Source organism: Cygnus olor, chromosome 2 (assembly GCF_009769625.2).
Source record: "Cygnus olor isolate bCygOlo1 chromosome 2, bCygOlo1.pri.v2, whole genome shotgun sequence".
NCBI classification, from domain to species: domain Eukaryota; kingdom Metazoa; phylum Chordata; class Aves; order Anseriformes; family Anatidae; genus Cygnus; species Cygnus olor.
In genome coordinates, this window is record NC_049170.1 from 84,362,845 (window position 1) to 84,380,673 (window position 17,829).

Below are 17,829 nucleotides of genomic sequence, written 5' to 3' on the forward strand. Positions count from 1 at the left end.
AATAAAGCCGTTTTTTTGTTTTTAAGTAGTCTGTTGGCAACTAAATGTCAGGACTGCAAATCCGTAATTAAAATATTTTATCCCTAAGGAGCAAACCTTAAAGGCAACACAGATAAGACAGGTATTACAAGGTACATGGTATAGTAGCTAGCTGACAACTCCAGACCTGTTGGTCAGATATCAGCATTTCATAATTCATACCCTGTTCGACTACCATAGGTAGTTTATGGTGAAGTGGGTCACACAGTTCCAACAGCAAACACTTCTATGTGATTTAGGAAAACTATGTTGGATTCTTGCTTTCAACATTGTTGCTGGCACAACGTGGACAGAAGCTAGACGGAGAAAAGGTCGAGATTAACTTAGTGTACTATCACAATATTTTGTCATACTTGACATGTTCAAAGCAATTTTCATTTCCATTAATGTAGAATATATAAAACACCTCAGTACTTTATAAGGGAATAAATAGTTAAATGGTAAATATGCTAAAACATTTTTGCAGTCTTCCATTTTAAAAGACTCTAGTTAAGGATAAATATAAATTATAACTTAGATCATTAGATACTCCTGTATCCACAGAGCCCATGCTATAGCCCCAGATGCTGAAAACCTGTAGGAATCCAAAGAAGCTTTTACTTTTACTTAGAACATAGGTAGAGAAGCAGCTGAGCTTATGCGGTGGTCTGAGTTTTGAGGTACCTGCAGCTACGTACATTACATTCCAGTAGTAAATCACTTGTGTAAATACTTAAGGAGTTAAACGTTCTTAGAGAAATTTAAGCATCTTTTACATATCTTGTTTTTCTCTCTGTGCATGTGAGAAAATGTAAACATTAATTACTGCTAAAATTATTTTCTTCGGTAGGCCAAAGAATCATCAGGAGAAGTGTTTGTTATGACACAAAGATGTTTTAGGTTTCTTAATATCTTCATTTGCCACTCTAATCCCATTGAGCAAGTCACCTTAGTGCTGTGAATGTTTGCAATTGCACAGAGCATCTGAGTAGCTTTGGAGTTTTATGTTGTGTAATATAATTGGGTTGTTTTAAAACAAAAAAGTAAGAAGAAATAAACCATGCAGTTTGTTCCGTTTTACCTACGGCTTAGTTATAAAAACAAAATAGACTTAAGTTCTTGCCTGTTGTATTGTCGTTAGATGACACGATAAACGTACTTGTGAAGGTGAAACATTTGAGTTGGGAAGTACTTGGTCTTCCTTTCTCATGTTAGTAGCCCTTTCTTAGGCAACTAGTCAATTTCATTTCAAGAAATTTGCTTCTGCAAAGACTGGTGAATGAGGATTTGGGGATTAGTCCGTAAATCTCTCTGAAATTAAAGGTAAATGAACACACATGATTAGTTTTACTTCTGTACCTGTGCTGGCCAAAAAACCTAGAAGCATACAAGTGATGTAGTTAGACCATTTATATTAAGGAAAATTTCAATTTCTCTCTCTCAAAAAGAAAGAAAAATGGACTTAAAATTTTGTTATCTGTTCTATTAAATAGAAAAATAGCATTATTCCTGCCATGTTTACTTTCAAAGGATGAAAAGCTGAGTACGTTACTTGCATGTTGCTTTAGAAATTATGTACCACCATAGAGGGAAGAAATCAGTATTTTGTATCTCGTGGAGTAAACATTAAATTCAAAGAATCGTTAAAATGGTAATAACCAATTCAGTAGAGTATTAATTATTCAGCAGTATATGAGCACCAAGACTGTTTGCTTGATAATGTAATGTTAATTCTAACTAACTAGAGAAACTTTATGTAGGCCAAAATTGAAGATGATTATCATCCCAGTAGTGGGTTTTGTTGTGAGTTTTTTTGTTGTTTTTGTTTTTAATTACTAGCTTGGAGCTTTCTTGAAAAGAGCTTCAGGTTAGAATTGTAAAATCTTTCTACTTGGAAGAGACTTCATGAGGTCCTAATCCAACTATCTTCTAAATGCCACATCAACACTGAATTTAGACCAGGTTGCTCAGGGCTTTGTCTAGGTGTTCCTTGAGAACCTCCAAGGACAGGGATCCTGAAGCCTCCCTGAATAACCTCTTCCCGTGCTTAATTCCCCTCATACTGAACAATCTTTTCCTTACATCAAGTCAGAGCCTCTCTTGTTTCAATTAATGACTGCTGCCTTTCATCCTTCAGCCACGGACCTCAGTTCGTGTTCACTCTTCTGGGTAACCTCATCTTTGATGATAGAAGGCTGCTGTTAGGTTCAGCCCACACCCTAAGCCATCTCTTCTTCATGTTACAGAAGCTGATTTCAGTCAGACTAAGACAAAGAAGGCGTTGGGTACCTCAACCTTATCTGTACATGCAATTATCTTTTTATCAGTGAGCTTGCATTTTCCTTGTTCATCCTTTTTATTGTTAATGTATCAGTAGGAGCTGTTCTCATTGCCTTTGACACCTCTTGCACATCTCAACTCAAGCTGACCTTTAGCTTTCCTAATGGCAACCATGTATGACTGAGCAGTATTTCCACATGCATCCGTTGTAGCCTGTCCTTGTTTCCATCTCCTGTGCACATCCTTTTTTCATTGGAGCTCAGGGGTCAGTTCCTCAAGCTTTTTATACGTTAAGCTGTTGTATATAATTTTGGTCTGTTCACTATTAAAGCTTGAGGTTTATTTCTGTCTGTTGCACCACTGTCCTTTGACAAAAGCTGAGGATAAAATGCTAACAATAAATCAGTTTTTTGGTCTTCATTCTAGTTTAATTTTACAAGTGAATGGGTATTAGTAAGGACAAGTCTGGATTTTTCTCAGGAGCTTGAACCAGGTTTCCCGGGATAACTGAATCTCATCCATGTTTTGTTTCTTTGTGTGAAATTCATGCTGTTGCATTGAAAAATTGAAGACTATTTCAGTGATACTCTTCAAACTTGAGACAGATTAGAAAAATACGGCCTATCTGGAAGAAATTAGAAGAGATATAGTCTTTGCATGTATGTGTACCATTTGATTCTGTCATGAATTCACAGTAGCTAAAATAAAAGCTCAATCTTACAGGGAGAAAAATATAAATACTGTTTAAAGAATATATATATATATATATATATATATATATATATATATATAAAACATACATAACAGTGTAGGGATAGACAGCAAAGCATATGGTGCCAGGAGCTTGATGCTGGGAACAGTTCCACTCTGTCTTCATTATTAATCTGGAAAGAGCACAAGCATATGCTAACTTTAATTTTCTGTTCTGTTTCTTATAAATTGAAGAATATCGTAGTTACCAGTCAGGACAGAGGACAAAGTGATTTGGCACAACTGGGAGGAGTGGGGAGAGAAAGGAAGGGGGAGAGGGGAAGAAGGGAAGGGCAAAACAGTATTTCACTTGGAAATTGCAAACTAATATAATCAGGGGGAAATGAACCAAATTTATTTATTTAAAGATGGGGACATTCACGTAGGAAATAGTGGTACTAAAAGAGACTCTTGGGACTCCTTGCTGGCTGCAGGATGGGAACATAAAGAGCTGAATTGCAGAGCCATCAGCTCACCGAGGAAGAGAGGAGTAATAGCTCTTTCCTGCAAAGGCATGTTGCTCTTCTTAGAAGAGGGGGAAACAAGTCAGATTGCGATTTTAAAAAGGCTACTAGACTTCATGACAGTTTTGAGGGGGCATAGGCTTTTTGATTGTAGTTATTTGTATTGTCAGTAAGTTGTTTCTCAGCTCTTAAAAGAAAAATAGTAATTAAAAAAATAATAATCAAACTTCAAGGGCTGTGTTCAGACTTTGCAGGGAAAAAAGGGAAAAAATAAAAATAAATGCATACAGGAGAAACTGTCACTGCTGGAAGGATGTTCCAGAAAGTTATGAGTGTGGTTAATTAAGTACTTTGGACTCTAAAGTAGAGCAGTAACTACAGGCATCCGTTAAACTTGGCCATTTGGCAATGTGCAGATGGTATCTGAATCTGTTTAAAAATGTGAACAGCAGTTAACAGCAAAGCAAAAAGATAAGTCACACAGCAGCTGACCAGCATGAGGCTAGCTTGTGGTGTGACTGTAGATGGTTTCCAGCAGCCCAGGATGCCAAGTGCACTTCTTGAACTGATGCTCTTTGAGACATCGGGTACTTGCCTGCCAGCACTGTGGTGACTGAACCTGGGGAATAGGCAGAGACCAGACTTTCCCATCCGTTTGGGAAGGGCTAGATTTCAGCAACAGGTATCTTTATAGCTAATAATGTGCATCTCTTCCTTACTGCTTCCATACTGTGTGGAATAGTGATTTGGGTTTTATCGTTAAAAAATAATTTTAAAAAAATGAAAAAAAAAATGGCCTAATAGAGTAATTTCACAGCTTAAACTGTGATCTACCTTGCTCACCTGTATCTTCATCTTTTGCTTTTGATTTCTTTCAAACTATCCGTAGATGTCAGAAATAGAATAATTAATGACATTAATGACATCTCTGCTGCATTTGGATTATACCTGACATTTGCTTGATATGTGATAGTATATATATATTTTATATATATATATATATATATACATATATAATATATATTGCTGTCTTTATTCCCTATAACATCTTAAAACTTTGATTCTGTAGTGTATATATTAAACAAGTGCTTCTTAGAGCTTACCAACTAATGTTAACTTAATATCTTAAGTATGAATTCATTAAATGTTAGGTTGATGATAATAAACACAGATTCAGCAAATGAAGATACAACAAAACTGTTGATACCAAATTGCTTTTCTTTTAAATCAATCCTGCAGGAAAGTTCAGCAGCCATTGCATGCTGTGCTCCTGTTACAATTTCTTCTGAAGATATTTTTAAGAAACAGTCACTGCACATTAAGCTGGACAGCTGTCTACGTAGCACATAGGAAAATTTTTGTGAGTTACTTCCTACAGGGTTTGCTGTAGAATAATATGATCATGCAGTTAAGAAATTAGCTTAATTCATGATGCGTACAATTACAGATTCATAAGTGTAGTTACCTAGGAAAACATCTTTAGATGGCAGATGTTGTCATAAATTTCTGATGTGACTTCATTGCCACTGTATGTGACCTTTGTATTGCTTAAAATCATGGAGCTGCTAGCAGAGGTTGGACTCTTGGCATCTTAAAGCATCTTGCTCTGTATCTAAGTGCGGATGAACAAACTGGAAAATGTACTTGACTCAAAAAAACTAAAACTTAAGTAATTAAGTGAAAACAATTTATAATGTACTGTAACAATAGGTAAATAATTATTGAAAAGGCAAGCTTTATGTGCGTTTATTAATGAGGGTAATCCTCTTTATTTGAAAAATATAATCCAGATAATCTTGGTATTTCTCTTAGTTGCTTTTTGAGTTTTTAAGGTTACATTTTAAAAAATCTCTTTCTCCAGTCAGATTAATAAACTTACCATAGTGCTAATTTTCATCTTCATATTTTGTCTTTTTCTATCAGCTCTTTGGTTGTTTCTCAATTGCAATGATGCCTTAAGCCAAAACTGCCCAGTCACTCAGAAAACGTTAACAACATCCGTAAGATTTTTGCCTCTTAGGCTAAAAAAATCACAAGCAGTTCAAGAACTGTCAGGGACCCAGTGTTCTCTTCACTATTGTTCTGAGTGAATTATCGTGTCTTGGTATTTCCCTGGAATAATCAAGTCTCCTCTCCAACCAGCCTGATTAAACAGGAAATGCATAACGAGAGTTCAAGCAATGACAATCCAAGAGTAGAATTGCTTTTCAGATTTCTACATGTTGTGGTTTATTTAAAGTAAAAATAAAAATATGCTAATAAACAATATATAGGAGACTTTGCAAATAAAGTAAATCTTAGGTTTAGTTGTTTACATACTTTTAGTTTGTCTGCATAATTTTGTAAAATTAACAAAATAAAGAAGCAAGTGAGACATTATCAAACAGGTCAAAATCATTTAAATCGGAGAGGCTTACGCAATTCTGAAACGTGTGCCAGATCAATGCTGAGGGTTCCAGATATTACCCAAGGTTAATTCAACTGCAGTACATGAGATTTCATGTCTGAAGATGGTAGTTAACGATCTTGATCTCTTTTCTCTCACAGCCTATTACCTGAGACTGGGGAACATCAACTTAATAGAGGTAGGGTTGGGGCCCTAAATTCTTGGTTGCCCAAAGTAATCATGAAAGTTTAGTAAGTTGTTCAGTCATGGAGGGTTTGGGTCCTTTCTTAAAACAAGTTATAAGGAGAGCATTCAGTTGGGATGAACATTATATTCTGAGCATATTTTGGAAGCATATGTTTGAGTTTCACGAAATAAATGGATATGATTTCATTAAAAAGTGGTTACAAAAGGATAGAAAAAGTAGCTACAATACAATGATTGTTAACAGTCACAGCATGAAGGTCAGTGGACATTCACTTCAGTCTGCCTTTTTCTAAGTTATATTCACTGATTAATGTGTATCAATGATCTCATTTTGTCTTATGCAGTCAGTAGTTAGAACAAGTTCAGTAAAAGGTTTTAAGAAGTGTCTCACTCATTTTTATACAGTCTCAGATGGATTTAGATACTGGCTTTAGCCATACAACTGCTGAGTATGAACGAGAGACACTTTGACTACAGAATTCTTTAGGGGTCATGCAAATCATATAAATCTCTAAAGGAAAAGTACCAAGAGACTGAACTCCTCAGCTAGCTTATTATCCGTACAGTTTTTCTCTATTATTTCATCCCCTTTGTCTGTTTCCCGTTGTTTTGTTTTGCAGCAGTACTTTTTTTCAGAGGGTTTCATAATCTTTAGCTACTGTAAATGTTGTGTAAAATTTTGATTGCTGGTTTCATAGGAAATCAGGAAATATTAGTCACTGTCTAGAGTTCCTTACTGTTCTCTATATATCTTTACAAAACAATTATTAGAAAATGGTGATCAGTTTAGCAAAACTATTCTTAATGAGATTCTCATTTGTAGTATTGCTGTCTCCTCCTACTAGGTAGAGCTTCCATTTCTTCATATTTTAACCTTTTTTTTTTTTGCAAGGACATGCCAGATGTGTGTTCAGACAAAGCCTTTCTGGGAATGTTACTGGGAATGCAGCAGGTGAGAGTGTCTTTACCTTTTGAGTCATCTGCTGATTCAGAGCCCAGAATGATGGTGGGGGAGTGCCAGCAAAGACAGAGAAAATCTAAAGCCCTGACTGATGCTTTTTAGTCAGTAAGAGCTTATCTGTTTTTTTTTTTTTGCCCTCTTCTTCTGTTAAAATATTAGCTAGCCCAAAGTCTATTCATGTCTTACACTGAAATAGATAATGATGTGCTCTTAATGAGCATATGAAGGCAGTTATTAGGTAACTGTTCTAATTCAGCTGTGACTTGGTTCTTAAAGCATACTATTTTATACGTCTTGGTAAGTTAATGTTTATAAAGTATTTTCAGCTCTTGAAATGAAATGAGAAATGCATAAAAATTCCTAAAGCTCTCCCTTAGATTTTTTTTGACTTAGCACACTTAGAATGTTTTGAATATTATCCTGCTGGTATGCTTCACCTCTGTTCAAATGGTTCTTCCATTGTTGAGTCATCTTATGGACATGATGCACTCTGTGCTTTAGGTGCCTTCTGAATTTCCCTCTGCCACACAGATGGGGATGTCCCTCTGCTGGGACAGATGTTACTATTTTATCTCTCTTTAGGTGGAATCACATCATCTCACCACACCTATCTTGAGCTAGTGATCTAAGCCCACTCTAGAATTCTCCTCATATTCCAACTTCGCTAACCTCTGCACATTTTCAACAACCAAATTTCAAAGACATCAGAGGCACATCTTGAAAATTAACCTTTCTCATCTTTTTAGGTCCTTTGTAGCTAGCTTTTCTCAAGCTCCTTCTGATAGCAGTACTACAGGGCTTCCCTTCTGTTGTCCTAAAGGAGGATTCATACTGCCTGTGGAGATAAAAGTATTTTTATTACCCTTTAAAGGTGTGGATTTTTTTTAAGCAATCTTTTATTTTTTATATAGTCTCCTTCTCTGAAGTTGAGATTATGAAGGACATTTTTGCCTTCATGTTTTACATAGGATTGTTGAAATTAAGTCACCATTATGGAATGGCTCTTCAGTTAAAAGATTTCAAAAGAGCTTGCATGCCAGCAAAATCACCAGTTGCATATTGTGTTATGGGCTTCTGTTGTGAACTGGTGGATGAAAAACTTAATGTTAGCCAGCATTGTGCGCTTGCAGCCCAGAAAGCCAACCTTATCGTGGGCTGCATCAAAAGAAGCACAGCTAGCAGGTCAACGTCTGCTCTTATTAGACTCCATCTGGAGAACCGCATTCAGCTGTAGGGTCCCCAGCATAAGAAAGACATGGACCTGTTAGAGCAGCTCCCAAGGAAGGCCGTGAATATGATTTGAGAGCTGGAGTTCCCCTCCTGTGAAGACTGGCTGAGAGAGCTGGGGTTATTTAGCATAGGAGAAGAGAAGGCCCCAGGGAGACCTTAGAGCAGCTTTCCAGTACCTAAAGGGGGCCTACAGGAAAGCTGGGGACTCAGTGTCAGGGAGTGGAGTGATAGGACAAGGGGGAATGGATTTAAATTAAAAGAGGGTAAGTCTAGGTTAGATATTCAGAAGAAATTATTCACTCAGAGGGTGGTGAGGCACTGGCACAGGCTGCCCAGAGAGGCTGTGGATGCCCCATCCCTGGAAGTGTTCGAGGCCAGGCTGGATGGGGCTTTGGGCAGCCTGGTCTGGTGGGAGGTGTCCCTGCCCATGGCAGGGGGATTGGAACTGGGTGATCTTTAAGGTCCCTTCCAATCCAAATAATTCTATGATTCTAAGACTCCTTAAGTAATGGCTGCAATCAACAGTCATTGACAGTACCCAATATCTCTGTTATGCCCTGATGTGATGTTCACCCACTCTACATAGAGGTAAGTGAAGTCACTTGTTACTGTATATTGACTGAGTTTGCAGCTTCTCTGATCTCTTCTAACATGTCTCAGTCAGGATAATGGTCAGGGAATCCTATGCTATATTCTTCCTGTGGAATCCTGCAAGGTCAGTCCCTACAGAGATTAATTGAGGTGGTGAGTTTGGTAATTTGGTGTAATGTTAGACAGAGCTCTATCATACATCATTACCATAGGCTGTTGTACTATTCGTGTATATCCTGTATCTTCTTTTTACATCTCACCAATTTTTCCTTCAACTTCCTAAGCATGTAGATCCTTGTTTGTTTGTTGCCTTTTAGGGCTAGGCATTCTAGTTCATCTTAGTTCCTAGGCTTCCAGCATTTGTGTAGAAGCATGCGTACCACTATTCTGGCTCAATTCATAGAGCCCTGTTTAAAGGACAGTATTTCATTTCCTGGTTTACTATTTCTTTGTCGTCTTTAATGGTAGATGGCTCAGTCTACGCTGTGTGCTGCTATTCTGTAGCCACCACCTTCTACCCGTCCTGCACCACCGCTCCTCAGTAAGAAGTTCACTCGTGACTTTCTGCATTTGAAGTACTAATAGGTTGATTCGCTTAAGTTTCAGGTGAGCTCTGTCCCTTCAGTACAAGCTTCATTTCCAATATCTAATGTCTCGTATACAAGTGTCTCCACTCCCTAACGAAAAAGTGAACCACACGTTTCAGCCAAACACCTTTGCATTTCTATCTGTTTACAGTCCTGTGAGGCCTATAGGAGCACTGCTACATGGAAGACCTAGTCTTCATCTTTCCTTGCAGGGTTCTAGATTTTGCCTCTGGAACCTGTCTTCCCTGTTCCTGGTGTTTCTGCTCCCCATTGAGAGCAGAAGTGGAGGCTTCTCACCAGTGTTTCTCACCTGGTGATCCAGAACCTCTGTGCTCTTCATGTGACCTTCACATCCAGCAAACAAGTCACTGCGTGTTGTCCTTTGGTATTGCAGACTCACCTTTCTGCCCGCTAGTCGCTAGGTGCCAGTCCCACTGTAACAACCAACCTTTTCCCTGTCACCGGTCCCTGGTTTCAGAGCAGAAGGGTGCATGACCATCTTTGGATACAAAAGTCTCAGTACAGCATCTGTTTCCTCGTCAGTGGCCTAATGCCCTCTTGCCACATAATCTTGTGGGTGTTAGTCTGGACTTGATCTTGTTTTCTGATGTTTCCAAAAGTCTTCTCTGCCAGTCTGAACATCCTCTTTTTTTAGAGGGACTGGGTTTCCATGTTTGGAGACCAGACTGCTCACCAGTGTCTCAGAATGCTACCAATGGGCTCTGTTTCTCTGAGCTCTTAGATTGCAGCCACCTCAACCAAGTTCCCTGAGATGTTGTCTGCACCATGATTTGCCCAGGCTGTTCTCTGCAGAGCAGGTACTTGTGAATTAGATGTGCAACAAATGCCTTCTTGCTGGAATTCTGCCTTTATTTGTCTATCTGGATGTATAACAGTGGTTCTTTAAGATGTTTTATGCTTCGCGGTGATTCATCTGACTGCCTAATTACCAGACGTTGCCAGATTCCCACTGGATCCAAACTTCTATTCATCTTCTTAGCTCACTTCCGTAGACTCTCCCAACAGCTCTCCTCACTCCATGTTAGGACCCGCCTTGCTTCAGGAAGGGCTTCTTGCCCAGCTTCTTGTTTTGTATCTCTGGTTACAACTTCCTTCCCTCCCTCCTTCTCCCTACCACCCCCAGTGCTCTCCTGAGTGAGTTTCTGTCCTTCATCTTACAAGGTTCAGAGATGAGACTGAATTTTGTTGATACAAGAGGGTCAAAAGAAAAACATGTAAATATTTAATGTTGCACAAAGTAATTCTATTCATGTAGTGTGTTTTAAAATACCAGGAAAAAATAGGACTCTACCTTAGAAAATAGCAAGAGCATTGAACAATATGCTGTAGACAAAACAGAATTCATGACGGTTTTAATTTCAATGTAAAGAAGCAATTTACTGGGGGGAATTTTATTAGGTGCTTTTTGTCTTTAATTATCAATTATAAGCTACAAAAAACAGAATAACTCTCAACTTCCCAACTACAAGGGAATCAGACCAAAGCCATCTTTGTCCTCTGAGAAATCAGGAATACCTGAGTGACTCAGGTCACAGCTTGAGGTTGTCTTGCTGCCGTTATCCACAACATACACATTGATTTACAGTCACTCCATCTTTGAGGCTGTTCTCAGAGTTGGCAGGGCTTGGGTGGGTCCATTTTCTTTGGGCCATCTCCAAATTTGCTCCCCAGGCATTTCCTGTGATCTCTCCTCAGCTCTGAAACCAGGATGATTAAATAAGTTATCAAGAGCACTGGGCTGTTGGTTGGGCCATGCAGCCGTGTATCCATCTGGTATTTCCTGGCTTTTTTGCAGGGACAGTTCACGACTCTCAGAAACTGCACCCTTGGCCTTGCCAGACTGAATAGCTTTAACCACGTGAGGACAATGAACTTTTGCCCCAGTGGTCCTAACACAAACAGGCAAAGTGCATGTGCACTCTTACCCTGTCACATGATAAAACTCCCTATTTAATTAAGGGGAGTTCTGCGGCTTAATTCCATGACTGGCTTGAAACATCCTAAACTGTGAATAGCTATTGTTTCTTCAGGGGCTCACAGCTGTTTCACAGAAACTCTTCCTGAGCTTTCACCCCCGTGTTTTGTTTTTCCACTACTGTGAGTACACATTTGTGTTTGCTTCCAGTATAACAGTGCATTATTCGTTTTTCCTTTTTGCTCAGTATATATTACTTGTGTTTTCAAAGATATTTTGTGTGAGGGTTAGTTTTGTATAAGAAAGGGTACATAGCTACTGAACACTGAAATATTCAGCAGCGTTCCAACAGAACAGACTTGACATATAGATGTGTAAATGACAAGAATTTTGCCAATATACAAGACATAAAGCACTGTCTCACTTACTTATCCCTATTATATCTTACTGTATTTATTCACTTGTAGTCTGGATGTTTCCTAAAAAGACTATTTCAGACTTTATAAATTTCCAGCAATCATAAATCTTCTGTGACCATTGTTTCAATGTAGTTGTCTTGATGTGTGCTTGTACTACAGAAAAACTGAACACAGATCTATAATTTTGGCCTCCAAATTCTCTGTCTGGTAATTTAAATATTTTAGTAGTATGTTGGGGTTTTAATATATTTACGTGAAATCTGTTAGGATTTAGTTTTGCATTTCATACTGTGCCTCATGAAATGTGACTCAAATGAATTCACATATTTTCAGTTTGAGGTTGTCATCTATTCTGAGAGCTTCTGAAAGGCATGATTATTAAAGCTGGTGTTTTAGGTTCTGGATTTTTATTTTTTAAATAATCTCTATATCTTATCATTTAAAGACATGTCCTTATTAACAAAGCAGAAGAGGGAGTGAGGAAGCCTGGCAGTGAAAGCTGTGCATAAGTCTTGTTTGGAAGCCTTTTTCTCAGTATGTCCAGATAAGGACAAAAATATATATATATATTTACTCTTCTAACTTTTGTATATTTCTTACTTGCAAATTGATAATATGTAGAAAAAGAATGCTGAGAAGTAATTATGAAGAATGATAGTGGATGGCAAATCAGATATTTTAGAGATATGGTATTTCACCTACAGCAGTTAAAGCTAAACAGGATAACATACAAGAAAAATATTCTTCAGAATTAGTCCAAAGATAAATTTAACATGAGAAAGCAAATGCTAATGACAATTTTCTGTACGTATTATGTTTGCAAGAATGTTGCTATTCCTTTGGGTATCCAGAATGTTTCTGTTTTCCAGTTCATCTGAGAAACATTTGGCAAAAGAATGTAAATAATTGTATTTATCTAAATCAAATTTTTACTCTTCAATGAAGAAGCAAATTGCCAAATCTGAAAATAATGGAGAAGCAGATCACAAACCTTTGTGGCTAGTAAAAACAAATCTGAAATTTTCTCTTTAACATAAGATGAATATTAAAATCTATAATTGCAAATACTTTTGTAACTTGACTTCTCATGATCCAGTTTGAGTTTTCCAATGAAAAGACCAAAGCAAGAAAAACAAAGCCAAAGCTCTATATATTAGAAGTGAGCTGTTAGTGAACAGAGAAGTGCAATACATTAGAAGGGAATTACATTCCAAAGCACTATATGCTTGCACAGCTCAATATTAACATTGTAGCTCCTCTAAAAATCAGATACCCTTCTTCTCTCTTTTAATATTTTGTTCCAGAAACTACTGTTGTGTTTAGTTTTGTGCCTGTTTTTCTTTAGCTTACTCTTTTTTTCGTCATGTTATTAATATGAATTATGCATGCTGTCAGGAAAGAATAAGACAACAAGGTTTGCCAAGACGTATATGCAGGACGTGATCTGAATCTTCATAGTTCCTGTAGGAGATGGAACTTGGAACGTTCAGAGTGGCTCAATCCAATTTACAAATGTTTTCCTCTCCCCTGTAATATTTATAGATTTTACGTGAAGAAGCATGCAATAGGACTGGTAAGAAGTTCTGATTCATAGTATTTAGATTTAAAAGTTCTTCACTGTCCAATCACTGGCTTAACCTTAAGTTTTATTTCAAATTTTGCATTAAAAAAAGAGAGATTTTATTTTGAGAGACTGTGCTAAATTTGATCTTTTTTTTTCCTTAACGTTTGCAGAGCTGTAAATGACACCAGTGTTCTCAAATTTGGAGCTCAGTTCCCTAATTCCAGCCCATCATCCAGTAGATACTAAATATTTCTCAAATTATCAATGACATTGAAAATGAGAGATGTCTCCTCTGATTTTGAATTTTCTTAAGGGATTTTTCTACAACTCTAATAATTAGGCATTGAATTTTTAGAGGTGGGAAGAATGTGAATGCAGCATTTAAACGTCATTAATCAACAAGTGAATCTGTCTAGTGAATAGATGCAAGACTGATTCATGTATCAAAGTGGTTTGACAAAGTGGTAAGAAGTTACAATTCTTATTTTTAAGATTTTTAAAATTCCTAATAAATACAATTTTATGAATGCTAACTTGGAATTATGACATAAATTCAAGTTCTAACTCATATTAAAATACTTTTTATTTTTTAAAAGCAATCAGGTTTTAGGCCTTGTCCACAACTTCATTAACTAAATGTACTAGATGCACTGAGTCTAATATAGTGTTTACATCATATCCATAATAGAGGATAAACATTTCCAAACCTGTCTACAGAAATGGGTCTCCATCTTTTTGGTTTGCTCTTTTTTTTTTTTTGTGATGAAGACTGAAAGGGAAATCTTAGCCTATAAGGTTTCTGTGTTTCCCGTTCTCATATTCTTGATTTTACAACGAAAATTTCCAGGTTTCCTTTGCTGTTTAAAAGGTGACCTACCATTTGGCCATGTCACTAAGAGAAACACCAAGTTCTGTAAGTGGTAGCTGTTAACTTTGTTGCTGCCTTAAACTATACTGCTTGCAGTCTGATTCCTGCCGTTCTTAATGTCATAACCACATGTGCCATTTCTCAGTCCATAGCTAGCTCTTGAACTGGGAAAATATCACTTGTGATCTCTCTTATCAGTAAAAATGATGTCATCTCTGGAACCAGACATCCTGAAATCAAGATAAGCTTAGAAATAACAAGAACTTATGTGGGATCGAGAAGAACATAATACAGCAGTTTGTTAAAAATGTCCTCAGTATCACATTACTCATGCGGAATTTGCCAACAGTCAATTCAACCTGTGAATCAGTGTTTGTTGCACTAGAGGAACACTTACTTCTTTCTGAATTTCTTTGCCAGCTGTGCAATTTCCATCAAAACATTTGAAGATGTGAAAAGTTTTCATGTTCCCTCCTTCTTTTTGAGGGAAGGGGAAATGAACTTACTATGGGATCCATCTCAAACTGTAGTGTTGGTGGCAAAAGATATGGAATAACTACTAAATGAGGCATAACAAATTGCCAGGACTAGATAATGTTCATCCAAAAATAATAGCCCAACTGTAGGCTATAGTGCTGTGACTTTTTCTTCTTTTAGCTGCGGGGAACTGTCTAATTATTAAAATGGGTTGGGTTGGAAGCTTAAAGATCATCTAGTCCAACCTCTCTGCCATGGTCAGGGACATCTTTCATTAAATCAGGTTGTCCAAAGCCCTATCCAACCTGACTTCAAATGATTCTGTAGATGGGGTATCCACAACATGATGCCTGCTTTCTAAAAGGGCTTCAAAGTAGGTGTAGACAGCTCCTATCAGTATCCCATTTGTATCAAACTAATAGAAATAGTGATCAAGAATTACAAAATCATTTAGGTTAGAAAAGAGCTCTGAGGTCATTCAGTCCAATCCTTAACCTAGCAAGAACACAAATTATGGGTTCAGGTGCTAAAATAATAAACTGAGAGAATAAACATACTTTTTGAAGAAAAAAAAATGCCACACCAAAATCAAATGAAATCAATTTGGGGTAAGTATAAAGTGATGTACGTAGAGAAAAATCCTACCTTCACATATACAGAGATGGGTTTTAACCTGATATGAGGCAAGGACAACAGCCTTATGAAGATAGTAGTTCATTCCGTTGTGGCTGTTTTGTTGTCAATAACAACCATAAAAAGGTGGTGGTACTTGAAAAGAGTGAGATGAGGTTTTTAACAACTTTGATTTGCTTACTGAGTTCCTTAGCATTTCAAATTGTGAGCCCAGAAGTACGTCCTGAATTTGGCAATGCCATTTACTACCTCGTGTTGCAGGTCTGTTTCTCTTCATCAAATCCTCCAGTATCTAGCTAAAAATTTCCAAACGATATTCAGAGCCAGTGATGTTGGTTTTATTAAAATAACAGTGAGCTTCAGGCTGAAAAACTCGTTGACCATTTCATTATTCCGGACGTAATACAGGTTAATATTAATAGAATAAACCATGGATTAATTTATGTATTCCATGTTCTTTTTGGAAACAGAAGATAAGTCATGTATCAGGAGAGTCTAGAAGTGCCTTTTCTTTCACTACTACTCGTGTCAAAACAATGGGCCTTAATTTGTGATGCAGCTCTAGTCTGTATGCAGTAGTTCATAAAGCTGTCTTAAAAACTAATCCGCTAGAAAGCAATATCTTTCTAGAGGACCTTTCCACACATAAAGCAAGACCTTTTTTGTTAGCCTTAATGGCCCAGATTTACCACATCCTGTCCTTTCTTTTGTGGAAATGTTAGTCCTTATATCTGTCATCTGAGTTTTTGCTTTGCAGTTCCTAGATGATGCTAACACGTGTGCCCCAAGTAGCCTTTCAGATCACGGCTATGGTTCATCCTCTATCAACTTCCCTTTTTTATACTGTACCAACAGCTTCGGGCTAACTTAAAACATCTAACTGATAAGTACAAGTACATCATCCACAGCAGTTTGACACTTAAAAGTGCAGAAGACTGAAGATTATAGAAAAAACTAATTGTCTAGATAAAAAGTACATTTGTACAACAAAAACAGTAGAAAAATGAAAAAAATGCTAGAAAATCTGAATACTCATTCATGCTGTTTGTGGTAGAGAGAAATTTTAATGCCTTCACACTCCAGAGCAGCAAAAAATCCATTAGCACGCAGATTCTCACAGTCATTGACTGTGTGGGAAGATACAGATGGGTTTTTTTCTTCATTGCAACAATATCACTAACAGCAGGAGCCGAAACATACTATGTCATGTCAGCCTGAAACAAATTAGGATTTAAGAATCTAATAAAGTTGGGATTGCTCAGTAGTGCAGTTTGCTAACAGAATGTCATTGCACACAAATGGTATGTGTTCAGAGCTGGGTAGCTCTGGCAGTTAAGACGCATGCATTTCCCTGATGAGCTGGGATGCCAACAGCAACCCCTCTGCAAATTTAAGTGTGATGTGCTGATCCCAAATTTTCCTTGGCGCTGAATGGTAAAAGAACTTTATGGCCAAACAACTGAATTGAACTTAAGTTCCACGAAGAAAAATACTTGGAAGCCTGTCAAAATACACCATGTTCAAGGGTTACTGTACTGTAAGTGACTGATGCTATCTATATTGCACAGATTCAAATAAAAACATGTTGGTATATTCTGTGCAATACCTAGTGAAGTTGTTGTTTAAATTTTTTTAGTCTTTTTTCTTAAGTGCCAACATATTAATTTTATATTTTTTCTATATTATTTCTGTTACAATGAGAAAGAAACCAAGAAATCCAACGGGCACAACTTTCATTTTACTATCAAGAATTTTAAAGGTTTGCATTTTTACTTCTTATATAGTGTCAGGGATGGGAAACACTAACAAATGTACTCAGTTTCCTATGTAGCTATTTTAAACTTGATTTGAAGCTTGTGGTCACAGCCACATATGTACAGGTTTTATATATATATATATGAGATATTAATGTTATTAAATGTCCCTCTTTTTATTAGTGGGGTAGGAAAAAAAATCATATAACTGCATACTGTATCCATGGCAGACAGTCATTATATACTACATATACTCTATACTACTCTTTAATAAATAATGAAAATGCAAGCCTGTGTTATTTTTCTAAAATTGGCTGTCCTCAAATCAGCTAATTGTTTTGTGAAGCAGGACACGCAGCTATCTCATTTTGGCTTATAAATTGTACTTCAGGATGCTCGTGTACAGACATGGCTCTTCTGTGTAATAGTAGTATCAGTTTGACCTCCTTCCAATTACAAAGATATATTTTTAACTGGTGTGTTTAAAAACATAAAGATTGTTATATATATTAGATTTTATCTTTTCATCCAGTGCAAAGATGTATCTGTTCTTGAATTGGCTTCATAATATGAGGAATAGAACATATGCCATATATGAACTAAAATAAATGTTTTTACAACTGCCTTTCCAGTAAAATACAAAAGGTAAGTTAAATGTATCCTAGAAAAAAATGTAGATCACTAGGGTCCAGTTGAATGGTAGA

At 37.0% G+C, this 17,829-nt stretch overlaps 1 protein-coding gene across 10 annotated transcripts in view; it reads left to right on the forward strand.

The window, feature by feature from the left end:
* The window catches only part of CTNND2 (catenin delta 2), a 646,797-nt gene that overhangs the window by 441,795 nt on the left and 187,173 nt on the right, over nucleotides 1–17,829 (forward strand). The gene's annotated exons all lie outside the window — the stretch shown is intronic.